Here is a 12,551-nt window from a genome sequence, read left to right as displayed (position 1 = left end):
CTAACAAACATTAGGATTCAGGCTGCATACGGATGGGACAGGACCAACAGGATTTCCAACTCAATGTAATAGCTGTGCATATCTGATTACTTAGGACGGACAAAATGAAATACCATAAGGACCACAATAAAACATTGATAGACTGAACAAAAACACGGTAGTGACGTGCTTCAAGACAGATAGCGAAGAGTGATATTTTGTGACAATCTCCCTAAGGCTTTTATGCTGTTACCTTTATATCCTATCTTGTCTGCTTTTATGGGCAAGGAGGGAAAATTTGGGAAATGATTAAAATAATTTAATGTATCCAAAATCTATAATTGTTTCAGTCTAATATGACATTAAAAACAATTTTTGTCACTTTCTACTGATGGCATCTGGCATGCAGCCAACATGATCTGTTTATGAGGATGGTACTCAGGTAGATTCTGGAGTTCTGGTCCATGAGAGTGATATGACATTGAGAGAAACAAGGCTAGAAATGCTCGAAAGTTAAAAGAACAATTGGCTATTAATCAGCTCTCTTTGGGCTGAGTTATTTATAATTTGGTCATATATATATATATGTGTGTGTATATATATATATATATATATATATATATATTCTTTAAAAGACTTGCTAGAGTCATTGGGGTTTGTTATAGAGCTTCTTATAATTAGAATGCTATGTTCATTTTGGTGACAAAATTTAAGAGAACAATCTGTTTAAAGATGTTTATTTTAAGTCAGCATTAAAAGAATTATTCATATATTGGCTTCCCCTCCTCCACTGCAGAACTTGAAATAAAAATATCTCAAAGAGATGTTCTGTCTCTTCAGATTAGAGTTAACAGAAAGAAGAAGATTTTGACAGTCTCTTGTGGCAGGGTAGAATGAAATTATACTGATGGGTACCATCAGGTCAGAATAAAATTCACTTTGCTGCTTCTTTCCTTTCAGACAATTACCATCTGTATTTATAGATTCGCCAATACATAAAAGGTGGACTTTTCCTTATGGATGCCTTTTATTTATTTATTTATTTATTTATTTTATCAGGAAAAAAAAGAGACTTAATTGCCCCACTGACAAAGAGGTACAGCATCTGACTGCATGCACACAAGAGTTATTATAGGAAAGCCTGGATATTGCCATGAATATTTTCATATTCTAATGAAAAGCACAAACAAGGAATAGAAAATAGGTGATCTGGGGAGAAAGGGGGAGAGAATTTTTCTCTTCTGAAAAAAAAATGTTCCACCAATTTCTACAATAACTGAAGACAGGAGAATCTGCTGTTTTCTGCTGAAGTGTTATCATTTCTGTTTTATAGAAGGCACAATACTTTCTAGATCTTTTAAGAACGAAACAGAAACATAAGTTATGATACCACATAGATTTGGAAACATTTAAGAAAATGTCAAAGAAGTTTCCACATGAGGCTAAAGGAGATTCCTCTCAACATAAGTTGACCAGAATCTTCTTTAGATTGACACATTTCTGTGATAAGAGAGCAAGCATTTGTGATTCTTTAATTTGGAACTGAAAGCTCATTAACTGAATTGCCAGCAGTGGGGATCTTAAAGCAAAAAAGAAACATGGCAACAAAAAACAGCAAATGCACTGTTATCTTCAGTTTGGGGTTCCGGTGAAAACTAATGCTTTTACATAAGAATGAAATCTGTGATAATCCAAAATTATAAAATGAGACACAGACATTTAAGTCTCAATACTTTAACTCCAAGGCATTTCACATATGTTAGCCTGATTAATCATTTACAAAAATATGAATAAAACAACCTCGTTTTCATACCTAGTGCAATCTGATACATAATTATATCAAGATATATATGAAGATATGTCAACAAAGAGCAAGTATACAGTACCTTTAACTATCTTATCCAAATAGTGAGCTTGAGAAATTAAAAAAGGAAAAAAGAACAGACAGACATTTCAGAAGTGTCACATGGGACAAAGAAATTTTTTCAGAATTTACATGCAAATCGAGTAGCTGTAGCTGACATAAGACTTACATCACACAACAGAGAGGCACTTTATACCTTCTAAAATGCAATATAGTCAGTTTTAGCAAACATGGGGATAATTCCTGGAAATACTCAATATACTCAAGGAAAATATACAGGTAAACTAACACTACTGGCCATCTGAACTCTTTGGAGTTTTCTTCAGATGACAGTAGCTAAATAGAACAAATGAAACTGATACTTAATTACTAAAGAAAAAAAAATTTTTTTTTGTAATTTACAACCATGAAATCTGTAAATAATCTAACCTTTTTTGGGAAAAGGAAGTGATCATTCTATTTCCCAAAACTTTGTTTTTTTAATGAAGTCATTTCATTAAATGTTGCACAATGGAATGGAAAGAAGAAAAACACAGAGAGGAAGCATGCATAGCTGTTCTGATGCTGTTTTTCTTTGACCTGGGATATAAATTCATAAAGATCTTGTTTTATTTATCTTCTTTCTTGAGTTGCTTGCATTTTTACAAATTGTTAACCTTTAATGGTTAGTAAATAAGAAAAAAACTGCAAACCCTTGAGAAAATGGAAAGCATCAAATATATTATGATAAAGTCATGCATAAATTCTGCAAAAAAAAAAAAAAAGGATTGGCCAGAAGTTCCTGACCACATGTCAGATGAACAGTGATATATCACATCTGTAGTCCACCAGGAACTACATATTGTTCTAACAGCCAATTTCTTTTTAGGACTCATACTGGAAGGGGCTCTGTTTCTCACCAAAGCTTTGTAGGAATGGTCAAGATTCATACTAAAGACTAACTGTACCTGTTCATTTAATCTTTCATGAGACTCCAGCTAGGCTCCACCTTTCCTCCTGTGCTGAGGCATAAATACCTCTCTCTCTTCACTCAATGCAAAGACCTAATATATTCTTAATAAGCCTCAAATGTTGTTGCTTTGTCAAAATTCATAAATCTTTAATGATCTCAAATTGCTTTTCAAAGATGCTTATGTTGATTATTTTTCACCACTGACACATGCAAGTGGTAGCAGCACTCTTCACCGAATGATTTAAACTCCAGCTTCCAGTCGAGCCACTCAGGTCTGGTGGTTCTGTCGTGTGTATAAACAAAGCCATAAGTGGTTTTGACACATCTGTAATGTGCATATAAAAGGATGCTTCCCTTTGCCACAGGATTCCATTAGAGGCTTCTGCATTGCATTTAAACATAAGTGTGTTTTGAGCTAATTTTCAATATATTATAAGGGAGGTGAAGGTGAAGAAGAAATGGTGTTAGGAAATAACTCTGAAATTGTGAGTTAATAAAAATAATTTTATTTTCAACCATTAAAACAAAAATTGTATTGCTACATAACACTACTCACAATTTTAAAGTATTTCCTTTAAATACTATATAATCTGTCAGAGTCATCCCCCCTCCCAACAATCAGTGATTTGAACATAAACAAAGTACCATTATAAATGCTGGAATTTCTGGTTCAGAGATTAAGGGAGAATTCATAGTTTATAGAAATTAGTAACACTGACTAAAGTTGAGAAGTAAATCTTTTGCTTTGACATCAGGTTTGGTGCATTTAACACTACCAGAACAAGGAATGCAATTAATCTGATCTGGACTAGTAGTTTTAAAGGAGGAATAACAGTTTTCTAATCTACTCAATACCATTATTTGAGCAATCAATGATACAAGCCAGTGGACTGATCACAGTAAAGGCAGGGTTATTACTTGGTCAAGAAAACATTAAAAGTGTAGCTGGAATTAGAAAATAAATTTAAAAGGGATGACAGGTCAAGTTTATATAACACTCACAGTCTTAAAAATATTTCTTACACGTTTTACAAAAAGTTGAAAGCCAAATATAAGAATAATATCTGTAATGAGAAAAACAACCACCAAGATTTGCCCTTATCATTTCAGATCATAGGGAATAATTGTGAGGCTGATAGCTACAATTAAAACATTTCTGACATTATCACAAAATTCTGTGTAAATAATCAGGATGCTAACAGGAGATGTTGACATGTGAGGTGCAAACAACTAGTAAAAATAATAATTAGAACAGTAAAATTGTTACATAAGTCACTACAGGAAACAACTAGGTAAATGTAGGTATGTGGAAAAAGACATTATGAACAACAGTTGCAAAAATAATAGCATACTTTAAAATTAATAGTCAATGATTGCAGAAATGCATAAAAAATTACTTGGAAAAACAAGTATGTTCTAACAGACGCCAAAGGAAAATCCATCCTTTTACAGCTACTAAGAACTACTAAATTTGTTTTAGAGAAGAAAATTCTTATAAAGATGAGTGCTAGACGTATAAAATGAAGCCTTTTAAAAACAACTCTCTAGTAAAATGCTGTAGTCATAAAACAATTTCCCCAGAGTTTCAATTATTTTTTCTTTAAGAGGACCCATGTGGGACATAAGGGGTGACTATTACACTACTTCCTATAAAATGGTAGTTCTTAACCTTTTTAGGGGTCTTAAATCTCTGAGAAAAGAGGCACTCCAGATTCTGCCCCCACCCCCTCAAGAAATGCACACATGCTCACAAACACAAAACGCTGCCTGTGATTCTGACTCTTGTAAGAGCTGGTTCTATGACTCTCCGAGTATGCGCACCAGACCGATGCAGTCACGGTGTGCTCATGTGTCCACCACTCCCTCACTGCTAGCTCTGCCCCACAGTCTCCTTTGCCTGGTTCAGTTCAGGTTCAAAAAGATCCAGGGGACACCCATAAAGTATTCTGATCTCAACCCAACTCCCTAAAGAAGACATTAAAGGTTTCCTTTGTACCGTGTATTTCTCTGGAGTTCCATTTATTTCTCTCATTCAAGCTTCACCAAGCTTTCTGATGTAAATACAGATGCAGAACAAGGAAGGATCCGTAGGTAGTCCGTGCCTGGCTCTAGAGCTTGCTTTTAATCACTATGCATAAATAGCTGCTCTTGGAGATTTAAACACAAAGATTTTTTTTCTTTCTTTTTAAGTAGAATAAACTGATGGAAGTAGCTCAGGAATTCTGTGCAATCATTCCTGACCTAACATGAATGTAAGCAGATACTTCTTTCTCCAAAGCAATAGAGCAACATATTGCTGTCATATAGCTTTCCTGTAAAGTGTCTGATGCATCTACCCCCACATGGCAGAAACAAACAAACAAACAAACAAACAAAAACTAGGTGTCTTAAATGACAGGGTTGGTTTTTTTTTGTTGCCTTAATGTTTCTCTTTCAAAACATATTCAAATATAGTCATCCCTAGAACACAAAAATGAATCTATCCTCGTATACTGAAAGTCTTTGGTCTATATGCTGGCACAAGGGGGCTAAGATTCAGTGCAGTTCTGGACATGGAAAAAGTTTTGACCTATTAAAAAAAAAAGACACCCCCCACCTCCCCCCCCCACACACTGGTCAAGAGAAACTTCAGCAGGTAGAGTACATTCTTTACTGTACAAGAAAGACTGACATTTAATCACTGCCACTACTTGGGAGTTCCATGGACAGCATCAAGAGGAGTTGCTATATGGTGTTGTAGTGCTTTGTTGTCTCCTTATCCAACCTCTCACCCCAATAAGGTCATAGAATGAAAAAAAAAACTAGACAAGGGAGGTTGCTCAGTGATATCATGCATGCATGAGGTCCTTGATTCATTCCCTGCTACCTCATTAAGAATGTGAACTCAGACTTACAGGGATGCAGAGGTTACACAGGCTTCCTGTGCTGAATATGGGTCCCAGATCAAATCGATGGGGTTTACAATCAACAATATATACTTTTCCCATATTTGGGAGCTACTTTCTCCCCTGATTCAGTTTTCTAGTCCTATTTCCAACTCTGATACCATCTCCCTAAACAATACCTTTAGCCCACCTGTATGTTAGCTGTTGGGCTCAGTCAAAATTTAGTAAAGTCATGGGCCCTTTGGAATATACCTAAACTAGACCTACTAACCTTTTCCAAAATAGAGACAGACCCCAGTCTCATCTGCTATATTCTTACCTTCAGATTCCTGGTTGTTAAACAATTTGTTCTGCTTTATATCTTGCTTTTTCAGCTATCAAGTTGCAGATGCTACCATGATGTCAACCTGACTTCCCTGGGCAGATGACCTCACCAATGTACCTTGGAACTCCTCCTCTCCAGACCCCTGCCCCACTAGGGAATGACAGAAACAGGCTGGGGGTATAGATCAACCTGCCAATGCCCATGTCTGTTGGTATGCTTCTAATTCTGCTCCTAAAATCCCTTCTGTTTCATTGGTTTAATCCCCCCTGCTTAACACTGTATTCTATTTACATAACCACTGTTAACTAAGCACCGCGCTGCCTGCAGGGCATTGGTTGAATCCCCACTGGTTCATGATTTCTTTTTGCTCTGCCCCCTCTCCTAGTACACCCTGATTTCGACCAGTCTTTTTTCCACTTCACCCTCTCTATGTCACATCCTGTTTCCACCCTACTTGGCGAGTATATATAAGGACAGGATTGTGATTAGAGATGGCTTAGATTGCGCTGCGTTCCACATGAATAAAGAGATACTGCTTCCCAGCTCAGCCATGAGTCCCTGGTTGTCTGTCTCCCACCCTCAAAGCTAGCCTGGCATAATGGCGCCCTGAACAGGGACTGGCACATGTCCAGTAAAAAAACAATTACAGAAGCCAGACCTTCCACCTTCTGCTACCCCATAATGATCCTGGGTCCATGCTCCCAGAGACAAAGAATACGAAAGTTTCTAATGGAGGTGATGGGATATGGAACTCTTGTGGTGGGAATTGTGCAGAGTTATACCCCTCTTATCCTATGGTCTTGTTAATCATTATTAAATCAATAAAAGAAATAAAATAAATGAAATAAAAATAAAAAATTATGATAGTCCAACAGAAAAACAGACAAAAATACTATGCATGTATAAACATCTATATTTGGTGCTGGGGAAATTCTCTGAAGAATACAGAGACTACTTTTTGAGTGAGTAGCTGAAGTCAGCAACACCTTATCTGCAGCACCCTGTCCTTGACCTTCATCTATTCAGTGTTTTTCTCCCCTCCACCCAGTCCATCTACCCCAGCCAAATATAGTGAGTAGCATCAATAATAACTATCATTTACTGACCATAATCATGTGCTAAGTATTTTAGAGATTGTAACTATGCATATTTTAGATGAATTGACTGATTTAATTTTCACCAATCTGTAGAATAAGGGGAACTGTTATCATACCTATTTCACAACTGGAGAAATGGAAGCAATGGAAATTAAATAATTTTCTCAAAGTCAACATGTTAGCAGGTGGCACAGTCAAACTTCCAATGAGGTAGTCTGAGGCTAAACTCTATATAATGAATATGCTTTTTCAACTCAGCAGGGTGAGAATTGTATACCACTGTAAGGGACATGGAAAGAAAGCACCATGTGACTTTGGATTGGTCGATAAATTTACTTGAGTGAAAAAAAAAGGGGGAAAATGTGGAACTCTTAAATTCAGTCTCAACAATGAAAAGAAGAAACCAAGATCTAAGTTTTAAATCCAAATCAACCTATAATATTAAACAGCTGCTAACAGTTTCATGACTGAATGTACCCTATGTATATTAAAGAAAACTTTATACAAAGAGCTGCTATAACCAGTTCTACAACCTCATAGCTTGGAAAACTAGCTGGTCCATTATGAAAACCAAGGAATAAAACCAGGAAAACTAATAATGAGTGGACTGGAAAAATCCAAGAACAACTACGGTTACACGGATGTATAAATGCTTATAACTTCTGCACGTAAGAGTCCTCAATAGGACCGCTCTTGAAAAATGAGGTCAAAGGATAAGTGTGCTATTTGGAGTGGAGTAGAGTAACTGGAGGCTTGGGTGTACTAAGATTGAGTCCCCTGTTTGTTTTCCTGTTGTGGTCAGAGAAGAGAGAGGGCAAGACAGACCCTGTGGGGTAGACTGCTTTGGCACATGTGTGGCCCAGCTTCCAATCTGGTACCCACTGCACTCGGGGAAACTTTGGTGGTAGGGTCTCTCTCTGTATCTCAAAAAGTTGGCCCAGCGAGGGCAGGCCTGGTGGTGACAAAGAAAAAAACAAAACAAAATAAAACAAAAAGACAGAGAGAGAGAGAAGAAAGGAAGCAAATCAACTTGGTTAAATCTACAGTAGGCAGCTCACAAGGGGAAAATACAAATAGCTTGACTCTGTACACATAGTTGCTGATGTATATAGTTATGAACTGCTCACACTGTTTCTGCTGTAGACAATATGCTTGGTTGGGGTATATTAAATAGTACACTATTTTCACTGGGCTACTAAACTGACTCCTGGGTATAGCTGAGACACAGGCAAATAAAAGAACTGAGAGGATGAAAATATTTCTCAGTTTAATTACAATAATAAAAATCTTAGAAGCCCATCTCCAAAAGATAATTCAATCAGATGAGTACATAATAAAGTATAGGCATTTGCTTCATATGGCTATTACGGTGAAGTCCTTGGAGAAGAGGACAAATTTTTATTTAGCATTGTGTGTTTTACAGTGTATTATAACGCAGACTTTAAAAAATGACTCACATTAGTATCTAATTAAAGATGTAAGTAGGTATCATTCTTAGATTATTCATGTACTAGTTTCTGCAGGGTGACAGAAAAGCTACACTCTGCAAATAAGTACATATTAAATCCATTTATTCCAATCAGTAACTGTTTAAATCAGCGTGCAAGCTGCCTACCCATTGGTCTGATGTTCCTTAATTGGTGCTCGCTGTACTGTTTTATTACTGATTACTCTGTCATAAAGAATTATGACAGTGACATAATTTTAAACACCATTAAACAATTTACTTGGGCCCTTTAAAATATGTTCTTCCTTGTCATAGAATTCTCATCTCAAGATTATGATAAGACATTGCAAATATTTTCTCCTATTTGGGAGAGTCAAGTAATTTGAATTTTAACAACTAGTAATATTGTGGCAGGAAAGTAAAACGGTGTCCCTCTGTAGTGTGCAAACACAAACCTAAGTAACTTCTGTCCCCTAACCCCCCTAAAATTTGGCAAGATTATATTTTTACTTTAGCAACCTCTGGGTTCTGCTATCAGCTTTAATTCAAACTTTCCTGAATAAAAATTGGTGATATTTTATTATCCTGAAATCATTATCACTGTATTTGTTTCTATTATAAATAAAATTTTTGTGACAGGTGCATAGGTATTTATTCACATTTCTTATAGAAAAAAAACCTTTTATACCTATCCCACTACACATGCAACAGCAATTAAAAAATAATTTAGGTCAGAGGTCGGATGGTTTTTAGACTATGCTTTAAAGCATGGGCTTGGGTTCTGGTTCTGTTAATTTTTTTTTTTTTTTTTTCAGCCAGAGCACTGCTCAGCTCTGGCTTATTGTGGTGCAGGGAATTGAACCTGGGACTCTGGAGTCTCAGGCATGAGAATCACTTTGTATAACCATTATGCTATCTACCCTTACCCAGTTCTGTTACTTTCTAGCTGCACAGCCACATATAGGTCATGTAACCCCTCTGAATCTGGGTTCCCTCTATGAAGATCTAAATAGCTTCTCTCTGAAAAGATTGCTGTGCTTATGAAATCAGGCAATATAAGCAGAGGATTTTGTATTGCATCCATATAGAGTACGTTGATAAATATTCAGTGTTATTAAGCCACTTTACTAATATATACTTTTAAAGGACAAACTCATGAAGTAACTGGAAGTTTTCAGAGCTATGAAGGTGTCTATTTCTCTCTGACCTCTCTCACTCAAGAAGCAAAAAAAAAAAAAGTTGGACTGGTAAAGTCACTCAACAATAACACATGCATACACATGTGTGCACATGTATATAGGTTCCTTTTAACTCCCTGGTGCCAGATTGAAAAAAAAAAGACTATGAAGAAAAGAATTCAGGGGTGGGCAGTGGCACACCCAGCTGAGCACACAGTTCACCATGCACAAAGACCTAGATTCGAGCCCTGGCTCCCCACCTGCAGGGGGGGCACTTTATGAGCAGTGTCTCTCTTTCTCTCTCTCTTTCCTCTCTCAACTTCTCTTTGTTCTGTCAGATAAAACAGACAGAAAGAAAAAAAAAAGAAATCCAGTTTTTTTGCAAGGATTTTGTGAATGCCAATGATTGGTTTTAGCAAGCTATCACGTCTACCATGTCTCAATAATACAGAATAAGATCCCTTAATTTGCAACATTCTTTAGATAAATCAGTCATCTCTAGAGTGGGGGGCAACACCATTTTTACACCAGAAAGTTTTGCTATCCTTTGTGTGGACACTCAATTCCCAATCAAAAATGTGATTTTATTTATTTCTGAATAAATAAAACAGTACAACTTATCTTTATATATTTTGTGCTCCCTCATTAGTCATTTTATTTGAGCATGGTAAATTAATCTTTTCTGAAAAAAAAGTAAATAACCATGTATATATCTGTCTAATGGCGCTCATAAATTCAGAAACAAGCCACTTTTACAGTAATTACTTGGAAAAGAAGACACTCAATTATCATATTTTACATGCACATTCCTATTCTGCTAGTACAATTTTGCTGAAAAGTTTTCATTCTGTTTTTTCATTATGAACTGTAATGAGCAGGCACACCAGAATATATATTGCTAACATTCATAGCAGAGGGGACGTAAATTGGTGTGCACCACCATTCCTAAGGAAGGAGGAAATCTCCTCTAGGCTGACAAAAAATTTTTTTTTCAAGAGTATACAGCAGTGATTGTGCTATGGGTGCCATATTGGTACTTGCCTCTAACTTGTGCATGTCTGAACAGTTAGATTAGCACTATAAGGCTTGTTGTACCTGGCTTTTGTCACAGGTTAGAGGATAATGCTTCTGGGAGCAGGAAAGAGGGTATGGGCAGTACATACAGGGAGTTTTTTTTTTCCCTTTCTTTTCTTTTTTCATGGCAAACCAATGGTGATCTTTTCCTTGGGGTATATCAGTGTATCTAGAGTGGGTTATTCACATGCATAAAAATTACTACTGGGGACTCAACTTAAAAGCCAAGATTTGGAGCGTATGTGCAAAGCATTATTTTATACTTCATTGTTCATGTGGGAATTAATTAATCAATGCCTAATGCCATTAATTCACAATTAGATCACTTATGTTTAACCACATGCTTTCTATGCATACATATATGAATATTAATTTTGGATAGAATGATAATCATTCAGCACCATAACAATTAAACAGCTGTAACCTGTCTCATGTGTTAAGTGACTGAGCTGTAGGCAAGCTCCATCAGCAGATGGTCTTACCCACCCATGCTTAATGTTAAAGACTTTTTTTTTAAAGAGGTGTTGACAAATCAGAACAAGGAGGCATAGTTTTCATGCAAATCGGCCAATTTGCAATGTAGATTACCCTAAAACCAATTTGGTGTATAGGAAAAAAACCAGCTCTGTTGTTAAAGAAAGGCATTATATTACATTTGGATATAGTAGATTCCCCACCAACATAATTATTTAGTAATTTCATTCAACCAACAGAGTTTAATGGAAAAGCAACTGGCAAAGGGTTCTTATTTATGGACCCCCTTTGACTGCTTCTTAATTTATCCAAGGCGCATGTCTATTCAATCTCAGACAGAAGTGCCCTCTTCCAGATAGCTGTTCAATAAAGAAGTACTCATAAAAGAGGTCAATGAACCTACCATGAAGAAGAGCAACAGAGAAAAACTTAGCTCTAGACACACCATAATCTGTGAATAGAATAGGTCACATGTGAAAACGATGGGAAAGCCATGACTTTTGTATGGACCAAAACCATAGCCAAAGGTGTGTGGTAAAAGCTGGGTGCAGTTTGCCGATATAGCTCAGTGGTAGAGCACAAGGAGCATATGGTTTCTATGTATGAGGTCCTGGGATCAGTCCACAGGCAAAAATAAATAAATAAATAAATACATAAACAAACAAATAAACAAACCCCACAAAAACCAGGAAGCTGGAGAAGGAACTAACTACAGATAAACAGAGGCTATTGGGGGTCGGGAGGTAGTGCAGTGGGTTGGGCGCATATGGCGCAAAGCACAAGGACCAGCATAAAGATCCCGGTTCGAGCCCCTTGCTCCCCACCTGCAGGGAGGTCGCTTCACAGGTGGTGAAGCAGGTCTGCAGGTGTCTATCTTTCTCTCCTCCCTCTCTGTCTTCCCCTCCTCTCTCCATTTCTCTCTGTCCTATTCAACAACAACGGCATCAACAACAATAATAATAACTACAACAACAAAAAACAAGGGCAACAAAAGGGAAAATAAATAATAAAAAAATTTAAAAATATTTGAAAAGAAAAGAGGCTTTTTTCCCCCAACTTATCACAGTTCAGGAAGAACAGATAAATTCTGACATGGGAAGATTAATGTACTTGTAGAACAAAACACTCATATTCCTTAAACTTGAGCTTAGAGGGTGGTGAATCTGGTTAAACACACACATCATAGTGTTCAAGGACCCAGGTTCAAGTTCCTGTTCCCCACCTGCAGGGGGAAAGCTTCACAAATGCTTCAGGTATCTCTCTGTTTCTCTATCTC

At 36.7% G+C, this 12,551-nt stretch overlaps 1 protein-coding gene and 1 long non-coding RNA gene across 6 annotated transcripts in view; one reads left to right on the top strand and one right to left on the bottom strand.

Annotated features, from left to right (window-relative positions):
- The window catches only part of TENM3 (teneurin transmembrane protein 3), a 1,349,345-nt gene that overhangs the window by 94,200 nt on the left and 1,242,594 nt on the right, over positions 1-12,551 (bottom strand). The window lies entirely within an intron of this gene.
- The window catches only part of LOC132536602 (uncharacterized), a 204,079-nt gene that overhangs the window by 55,995 nt on the left and 135,533 nt on the right, over positions 1-12,551 (top strand). The window lies entirely within an intron of this gene.

This window comes from Erinaceus europaeus, chromosome 2 (genome assembly GCF_950295315.1).
Source record: "Erinaceus europaeus chromosome 2, mEriEur2.1, whole genome shotgun sequence".
In the NCBI taxonomy this organism is placed as follows: domain Eukaryota; kingdom Metazoa; phylum Chordata; class Mammalia; order Eulipotyphla; family Erinaceidae; genus Erinaceus; species Erinaceus europaeus.
Note: the sequence above shows the minus strand (reverse complement) of the source record. Positions and strands in the feature narration are given on the sequence as shown.